The 9,331-nt window shown below is 47.8% G+C and overlaps 1 protein-coding gene across 1 annotated transcript in view; it reads left to right on the top strand.

Annotated features, from left to right (window-relative positions):
* The first annotated feature begins 470 nt into the window (after positions 1-470).
* NRXN3 (neurexin 3) overlaps positions 471-9,331 on the top strand; it is a 1,698,447-nt gene continuing 1,689,586 nt past the window's right edge. The window contains exon 1 of the mRNA XM_037832161.1: positions 471-750. The gene's annotated coding sequence lies outside the window, so the exon portion shown is untranslated. The remainder of the gene's footprint in view (positions 751-9,331) is intronic.

Here is a 9,331-nt window from a genome sequence, read left to right as displayed (position 1 = left end):
GGCTCAAGGGTTGCTCTGATTTTTCAAGGAGGAGTGACTATTTGGGGGAAACTGAGGCATGCTTTTTGGTTAGTCTTTTTCCCTCCCTTAGTCTGCAATGAGAATCATGCATCCTCGGTCGTGGAGAAGTGGTTTAGTCTGCTGAAGCTGTACATGAGGATTTTGTCTTTATTACAGTTCCTGCCCCAGTTCTAGGGAAGGACCTTCCCCTCTGGCTGGGGTGGGGGGAGAACTGAGCTTATGACACTGCCTCTGAGTCCTAGGGGGCTGCTGAGTGCCCCTCCCTAATTATGTCTTCTCAGCTGTTTGCAAAAGAGTCTGGGAGGAGATAAAGCCTAGAGCCAGGCTGCCTGGCTGTCTCTTTAAATGCCGGGGTCTGTGTGGGAGAGGGAGGGGCCGGCTCTGGAGTGCGTGAAATTCCTGGGCTCCTCCGGCAGTCTCAGGCTCAGAGCTCAGCCCTACACATCGCCTCTTGCATGCAACTCACACAGAGGGAGAGGCGAGGGTGTCCTCCCCTCTCGCAGCCGGCGTCTCAGCATCTCGAGCCACCAAGGACCTGCTATTCCCACCTCCAACACCCCCCTCCCTTCTTCCCCACCACTTCCTCCCAGAGAGAGAAAAAAAGAAAAGGAGAGAGAAAGATTCTGGAATTTGAACCTTCCCAAAGAGGAAACATAACCAGCAAACTCAGTTGATTAAACATCAAACAAACAAACAGACAGATCCCAAATCTTCTGTTCAACTGGAAAGGTAAGAGTTTGGGGGGAAAGAAAGGCAGGCAGGATGTGAAAAACTCAGGGTTCCTGTCCATTCTGGGAAGAGCTTGCTCCTACAACGGGAGAAGTTTTCAGTTGGGAGCTACCAACCTAGATTTTTCTTTTCTTTTCTTTTTTTTTTTTTAATGCTGGATCTGAGAGCTCGGCTGACCATGGAAATGGATGGTTTTTCCAACTGCCATTCTTTTCCTTCAGTTTCTCCTGGAAGTTGAGTCCTTTTGCTCCAGATGTTGGAAAAGTCAGAGAATGCTTTTGATTTATTGTATTTTTTTTTTTTTTAAAGTCTTTCTCCTATTTGCTTGGATCCATCACTTCATTTTGGGCAGATACTTTTTTGGCATTTGTGGCCACTCCTTCCCCCCATTATTTTTCTCTTTGGGGAAGGGGCTGGTTAAAATGAAAAAGAGAAGAAGGGACACTCAAGGAGACAAAATTGAATTCAGACAGGAATTTCCCTGGCTGTTGAGGAATTGAGGTGTGTGTATGTGTGTGAGCGTGTGTGTGTGTGTGTGTGTGTGAGTGTGTGTGATTTTTTTTTTTTTTTTTGAGGGGGTGTGAAGAGGTGGTTCTTGAGTGAAGATTCAGGTCTGACTCCTGCTATTTTGTGAAGGTGGGCATCCTCAGAGAAGGTGAAAAGAGACAGTTGTGTATGTGTGTGTATGTGCACTCCTGTTTGGATCGGTTACAAGGAAATCTTTCCCCCTCTGCCTTCCATTTGTTTATATTAATGATTTAGTAGCAGCCTTGCCAGAAAACTTCCACTCTCTGTAAGCACTGTGGGTTTTGCAAGCTCTCAGTGACCTTAAATGTTGGTTCGATGTATTGTTTTTTTTCAAGGCATTGTGTGGTACCCAGAGTTTCGGCTCTTTCCCTCTCTCTTTTTTTTAACCACAAAACTTAACTGCTTCAGAAACATCTTCCAGATGACAAGGAAAAAAATCTGCCCTCCACCCCCCTTGCTAGGCCAGTGATGTAATACCAGCCCGTGGGCTTGGCTGCTTTGCAGGTGACTTACCCTGTGATTACTTGTTAAAACAAATAAATTTCTCCTTTCCTGCATTAAATACCTTTCCTTCTTTTGAATTGGATGTAGAAATATCAACATGCAATGAGAAAAAAATAGATTTTTGCTAACTGTTATTTGAGTTTTGGTGAGAAAGGGTTCTTCTCTGATTTTTATTTTTAATTTTTTTTTTTTTAATGCGAAGGTCAGAGATCATCCAGAGCTAGAGCCTAGGAAGGAGCAGGACCTGGTCAGCCCAAATAAGAGAGCTGTTCAAACAGTAGCTATCTTCTTCCTGCTTCCTCCAGTTATTCCCGCTTTGGGGAGAGAGTTTTTCTTTTTCCACCGCAAGCCACCCTGACATTCTTAATTCTTTCTCTGCCCTGGGTCCTGTGGATGGCCCGGGAGGGAGAGGGACACTCCTTGTCACACCTGGAGGACAGTGTAGTTTCGGGGGTCAGATGACGGTTTCCCTTTGTGCCGAAGGTTCCAGTGGAAATTTGAACTCCCAGTGTGCAGGGTGACTTGGTCTCCAGGATAGCCTATCTGGGGGCACCTGGAGGTTAGCTCTGGGGGCCTGAGGAAGTAGCCCTTGATGAATTTTACATTCTGGGTAAAGCTTCCCTTCATCATTCAAGGGCTTCTGCATCGCCTTTCAAGTTAAAATGGTCTCGCTGGTTACGATGGGCAAGTTTACCTAAGGGCTACTGGGTATGTGGTGGAAGGATGGAGGGGAGAGAGATGAGACAGACAAGGCTGTTTTTTTTTTTTTTTTTTCCTTTAATCTTTAGGCTTAATCTGCCTAAGTCATATCGGGGCAAACGATATTTCAGGCAAGCGCTGGTCGTGCAGAGATATTCCTATTGTTTGATTTTTTTTTTTGGTGGGGGAGTGGAGTCAGGGCTCCTGGCCCATTTTCTGCAGCCTGGGGTTTATCCTGAGAGCCAGTCTTCCTTCTGGAAGAGGGGGAAAGGCTGAACACTGGAAGTTCGCTATGAAAGTGAGCAACAGGGCTGGGTTAATTTTGTGATATCAACTGGACTGTGCGAATGCCTTTTTCTGGAGCTTTCCGGCCCTTTCTAGTGAAATAGCGATTTTTAAATATTGCTTCTTAAGAAGAAGGGCCAGAAATCAAATGGATTCTAGGTTTTGAGACACAAGTACGTCTTTGCTACTCTAGTTGCTCCCTAGTATTAATTATTGGGGGTTTGATGAGGTCTGGCCTCCTTTTTTTGGTTGATTTCTTTTTAATGCTGCGTTTCTACTGACTATGTTGATGATTTGCTGCTTATATAAGGGAAAGGATGTATTGAGGTGGATTGATGCCTGGGGTTTTGAGATCGGCTACCGAGATTGGGTGGCGGTTGGTGTGTTTGTCGATGTGCATGGTAGGAAGGTCTTTTCTTTTGGGTGGTGGGGGACAAGGGAATGGCCGGAGAATGGTAGGTGAGAAGCTACAGTGAACGGGGATGTGTGGGGAGACAGAGGTGAGGTCGGAAGTCACTGGTTTGCAGAATTTCTGTCCTGCATCCCCCTCTTCTCTCGCTCCTTGGAAAAAAAATCCATTATCTCTAAAAACACATTATTCTCCAATTGGCCTTTTAGAGGAAAAAAAGAGAGGGAGGGGAGGGGTTAATTTGGTGAGGGGGCTTGGTTGTAATTAGCCCACTGCTGCAAAATTGAGATACAGAAATCCATCGGCACCAGCTTTGGGGGCACGGAGAGGCAGCGGAGAGATGGGGGACGTGTGTCAGTTTTGGATGAACGCTGGAGCGGTGGGGTTGACGTGTGGGTATTGTGTGTGTTTGTGTCTCTGTGTGCGTGCAATTTTTTCCCACCCACCACCGATTTCCCCCTCCATCCTTCCCCAGTTCTGCCATGATCTTGGCTTCTATTTCCACACAACGCTCTCCCGTACCCCCATCACCCCCTCCCCCTTTCCTCTATCCCTTTCTGTCTGGATGAGAAAATTCTGTTTCTGATGGCTCTGCGGCTGTTTTTTTTTTTTTTTTTTGCAACACAACAGTGGTGCGATGGCCTTTCCTACATGCCACACGGATGCAGCCTCCTGATAGGAGGGCGAAGTCGGCACATCCACACACGCACTTGCACACTCTTTTGCACACACACACACATTCACACACACATGGGCAACCAAGGGCTTGATCTCTTTTCGTTCTGCTCTCCCCATCCCTACCACCACCATGGCTCCTTTCCCCCATCCTCATGTGGGGAATGCAGCAATGCTACAGCCGTGCCTTCTCACAACCGCTCTCTTCTTTCTTCTCGCCATTATTCCTCCCCGAAAGCTGTGGTGTGTCGCAGTTCATGGCATTAGCATGTTGGAGAGTATTTGGGGGAGGGGACCTCATATGAAGGCAATTGGAATGGGGGGGGGATGGATGACATTAATGACTTTTTTTTTTTTATGCCAAACAAGCACCCGGTGATAATGATCCAATTAACCATCCGTGAAATGTATGTTTGCGGCACATTGGAGGAAGGTTACACAGGGAAATCAGAGTCTGGACTCGGTTACCTCCGGGGAGATTTGATGGCTGGACAGTAGGATGCAGACGTCCCTCTACCCTCACCCACACCCACTCACCCACCCACATATGCTCTCACACGCATGCCAACACACGGGGCTCTGAGCAGTGGGCTGTGTCAAGCCAGAGGGCATTGCAGAATAGACCAGAGAGTTGTTGTGGCTCGTTGAGAGGATGGGGCAATGTCTTTGTCCTGCCAGCCCTTGCTCTTCAGACGATGTCTGCTCTGGAAATTCTTGTTGTCCTTTGCGGTGCCTTTTGGGTAGGGGCTGGAAGGGTGTTTGGCAGCTGAGTTTGTGTCTTGTCAAACCCCAGTGTGCCTCCAGTTGGACAACACGGGCTTGTCAATTCTGTGCGTGTGGTCCATGCAGGAGTGTGCCTGCCTTTTGCATTGTGTGTTTGTCAGGAATGTACGTGTGAGTAGCTCTGGGGAGGTGTTGTGGTGGCAGAGAAAGGAACCTTACCTTTCCTCACTTGGTGGGGGGGGTGGGGGACAAGAAGCGAGGGTGACTTGTAGGGGAGAGATGGAAATGCAGTGTTCAAGGCAGTTGAGGAGAGGGTGGAGGGGAGAAATGGCTTCCGTCTCCAGCAGGGAGCATGGTATGAGATTTCCACGAACACCCAGCAAGCCTGTGGGCAGATGAGCTCCTGGATGACGGGTGGGTGGATGCAGACTGAAGGGGGAGAAGGGACGAGGTGGGAGAAATTGAGGGTTTCCCCGCCACCTCTCCAGAGCCTGCAGCTGAGAGTGGGGGAGCGGCCCTGCTGTCCTGGCTTCGGGCCCGTCTCAGGCTGCCTGGCCTCGTTGGAGGCTCCAAGCCCGAGTTTGGCCCCAAACACAACCACATGCTCTTCTGGGCTTGTCTGCCTTGACTACCAGACACCATTTTCTCTTCTCCTTCAGCTAAAGGTGTTCTTCTTTATTAGCAATTATAAATGAAATTGTAAAACATTTGCCCTAAAAGGAAAAAAAAATCCGTGGAGCAAAATGCTGATTGTTCCCCCTTGCCAGTGTCCGCTCTCCCTTGCTGAGGCTGACCTTGAGGAGTTGGGGAGAAGGGGTTATGTCAGTGCTGGAGAAAAGGGGAGAAATGGGGAACAGGTTGCCTCAGGGGAGAATTATTGTGTGAAATGCACAGAAGAAATTGCTCTTGCAATCCCTTGGCCTCCTTCTCCTTATATGTCCTCTTGAGTGTGAATGGGAGACTTACAAAGGAGAAGCACCTCTTCCAAAGTTTACTGCCTAGAAATCCACTGGCTTCCAGGCGTCTGCTCCTGCCTTGGTCAGGCCAGGCTCCCCAGAGCACGTCCCTCCTGGGTGAAGGACAGTCGTGCTGCAGCTCTGACACTTGAGGGCCAGCTCTGGCTGCTTTGCAGATGAAGCAAGTGGGGTGGTGTGGCTGGGGCAGCCACAGGTGGCAGAACTGGATTTGGGGCAGGGGCTATGCTTGGGGCCCCCTCCAGTTCCTTCCTGCAGGCCTCTGCTGGGAGAGGTCTTTCCTGACTTTCTAAAGTAGTACCCTCATCCCAATCCCTTGGCCACTTTCCAGTCCATTACCGTGTTTTCATTTTAATTTGTTGATCACTATCTGATATTGCATTATATATATTTATGTGTTTAAAATAGATCTTGTCTGTCTCCCTCTGTAGATTGCAAGCTCCGTGAGGTCAGGTATGTTGTCTTTTTGTTCACTGCGGTGTCCCCAGTGCCTAGGACATTTACTGGTACATAGTAGGTGCTCATTGTTGGTTGGAGGAAAAAACCAAATGCATTTGGTATTTGGTTTCTCTTTTCTCCTCTCACACCTTGGGGTATGTTTTCTGGGAAAGTTGAACTTTGCCTCTGGCTGTCAGCCCTGCCTGCAAGTCCAGATGTGCTGGAGGAATTGAAAAGTGCTAAACTTTCTGAGTTCAGTAGAAAGGCCTTTTCCATCCCTGGCTCAGGATGACTCTGCCTTCTTCATGGTCCCTTAATATTAATCATTGTCATCATCATCATCATCATCATAGTAGTAGTAGTAGGAGTAATTATGGTGGTATAGCTACCACTTCTTAGGTTTTTTCCATATACCAAGAGCTACACCAAGTTTTTTTTTTTACTTGGAGTATCTCATTTAATTTCAGATGACCCAATGCAGTATACTATTATCACTTGCCTTTGACGTTGGATGCTACTGAGATTTAGATAGGTTAGGTAACCTAGTAAAATGGCAGATCAAAGTTTTGAACCCAGATCTGTCTCATTTCAGAGCCTAAGCTCATGACCCTTATATTATTCCATTAGAAGTAAAAGGGGAAAGAGCTGTAATCTCACATAATGCTGGCAATTACAGATGAGAAAACTGAGGCCCAGAGAGATTAAATGGCTTGTCCAAAATTATAAACCAGGTTCAATGCTGAGATAAAGCTACAATCCAGGTTTCCAGGCTGCCGAGGTAGTGCTCCTTCCACACCACCGTGCTGCCTAGTGATGGCTGATTGAGGGTCCCTTTATTTCTCCTCTTCCTTTGGCCATTGGGGGTTGGGGGTGGGATCTTGGTGAGATGGATGGATACCTCTCAAGAAGGCAGACTTGACTCTTGCAGGGCTGGAGAGAGACTGGAGGAAGACGCTTCAGAGTTTTATGACTAGAAGAGACCTGGTGGGCTGCATTCCAAGGTCACTGAGTGCTGGTCAAGGTTATCCTCTGAATATGATGGAAGAAGAGATCTCATCGGGGTGCTTAAGGTTCTCAGTCCTATTCAGTTCCATTCTGGAACCCCATCTGCTGGTCTGGATCCTTATAGCTTGGGAGCCTGTGTGCTTCTCCCAAACCAGCTTAGCCTTTGTTGCTAGAGAAAGGGACACACAGGTTCAGACACTGGCACCAGCAAGTTTCATTTCTGTTTCCAGAGACTGGTTGGGGAGCAGGATGTCATGAGTGTGGGTGAAATCCCTCTCTTCCACTCCTAGGATTGGCCTTGACAATGAACTGTGGGGTGGGGAAGGATTAGACATCTTAGTCAAATTTGTGCATGTGTTTTTTTGGGGTGGAGGGGAAAGGAGGCTGGAGGAGAGTGGATTCTGACAATAGGGGGATCTTTCACTTTGGCCAGGACCTTGAAGCAAGGCATGAAGCCGTTTCTGCATGACCTTGAGCTGAGGTGACCAGATGCCCTGGTTTGTGGAGACAGTTCCTATTTAGGCCTTTGTCCTAGTGTAACTATTAATTCTCAAAAGTGTCCTGGTTTGGATGAGAAAATATATGGTCATCCTTCTTCGAGATGACATCACCCACTTTCTGTTAATGGGATAGAGAGAGAAAGGAAACATGCAAGAGAGGGAAATCCAATTTCAGGGCAAGAAGGTGGTTTGTAGCAGAACCTTTCCCCAGCAATGCTTTCACTTGTCTCCAATTTCTAAGGGATTCAGAAGTGGATCTTCCAGCTATTTCTACTCTCAATATGATGAGAATTACTGCTAACCTGACTACTCTTACTACAACCTCTACTAGCCAACATTTGACTCCTGACTATGTCCCAGATACTAAGCCAATCATGTGACATGGATTATCTCACCTAATCTCCCAACAATCATATGAGGTGGGAACTGTTATCATCTGTGTTACAGATGCAGATGCTGAGGCCTAAAGAGATTAACTAACATGTCCAAGGTCATTTAGTAGGAAGTAATGAGACCATGATTCAAACCCAGTGGGCCTGGCACTGAAGCCACTGTGTCATATACCACCTTTATGGTCCTGTCCTCTCTGGTCTCACAAATCTGGGAATTTCCTTCTGAGAGCTGGCCCATTTGCAGGGAATTCTGGCTCACAACTTTGGGACCTGCTGAAGATGCAGCTGCCAGTCAGAGGCACTTGGGCAGAGGCAGAGGAGGCTGCTTGCCCAGAAGTGGCACTGCTGAGTGTCTTTTTAGGACACTTTGGGGACTCTGTTTCCCATGGTATCTCACTTACCTTCTCCCCTACTTCAGGCACTTTGTTTGAGGAGGGAGTTGAGGCTTTGGGGAATGATGGAGGGTGGGATGAAGGCAGATATCCTACAGCCTGTCTTGGCTTTGCTTGGTGGCTTTGGGCCTTGATGGGCCCACATGCCTCATAGTTCTCAGAATAGGGCCTGACTCTCAGTGTGGGGTTCCAGTGAATGGACAATTATCTAGCACTACTGTTTGTAGGGCATTGTGCTCTGCTGTATTTCATTTAGATAGGTCATGTCCCCATTGGACTACAGAGGAATCTGGAGGTCAGAGGGGTTAACTGTCTTATCTGGGGTTACACAATGAGAAGTAGTAGAACTTTGATCCAAGGTTCATGCTGTTTCTAAGAACTTGCCCTGTCCTCTGCCCTGAACCATGGAGAAGAGGGGGTAGGAGTTGACACATCTAAAATAGGGGCTCAAAGAGGAAATTCTCCAATAGGAGGTCTTCAGATCAGCTCCTGAGGTCTAAGGGCTGGAGAGGGTGTCTGGTGGTCATCACCTTGGTCATCAGTCTTTGGCCCCTCCTTTGTTGGCTAAGGTAAGACAGCTGCCCACCTCTCTCAGTTGGATGAATGCTGGTTCTGATCTGGAGAGAAGGAGGAGATGGGACCATCCATAGCGTCACAGGTGGATACTTGGGGGGTCCAGAAGGAGTTACCGTCTTCCCCTGTGGAGCAGTCATATATGGATATATGAACTGACACCAAATCCTGTTCCCATCCCCCTGTGTCTATGTCATGGGTCAGAGGCAAGAAGGGATGGGAAGTCTGTCACCCTAGAGACAGAGGCAGAGGATACACAGAGGGAAGAAGCCAGGATCCTCTAGGCTTGAGGACTCCAGGGAAGAGGAGGGAACTTTTTCTTGGTTGAAAGGCAGAGAACAGGAGAAGAGCATTTTTCTGACCGAGGGGGTAGTCTGCGGCCCCCAAGCTGAGCTGTCTGAACTTCATTGCAGCCCCATCGAAGACTGCTTCTTTTTCCAATAATGTGTTAATTAAACATTGATTTCTGGGTGAAGGAAAGGGA

This window comes from Choloepus didactylus, chromosome 4 (assembly GCF_015220235.1).
Source record: "Choloepus didactylus isolate mChoDid1 chromosome 4, mChoDid1.pri, whole genome shotgun sequence".
In the NCBI taxonomy this organism is placed as follows: Eukaryota; Metazoa; Chordata; class Mammalia; order Pilosa; family Megalonychidae; genus Choloepus; species Choloepus didactylus.
This window is presented reverse-complemented; position numbering and strand designations above follow the sequence as displayed.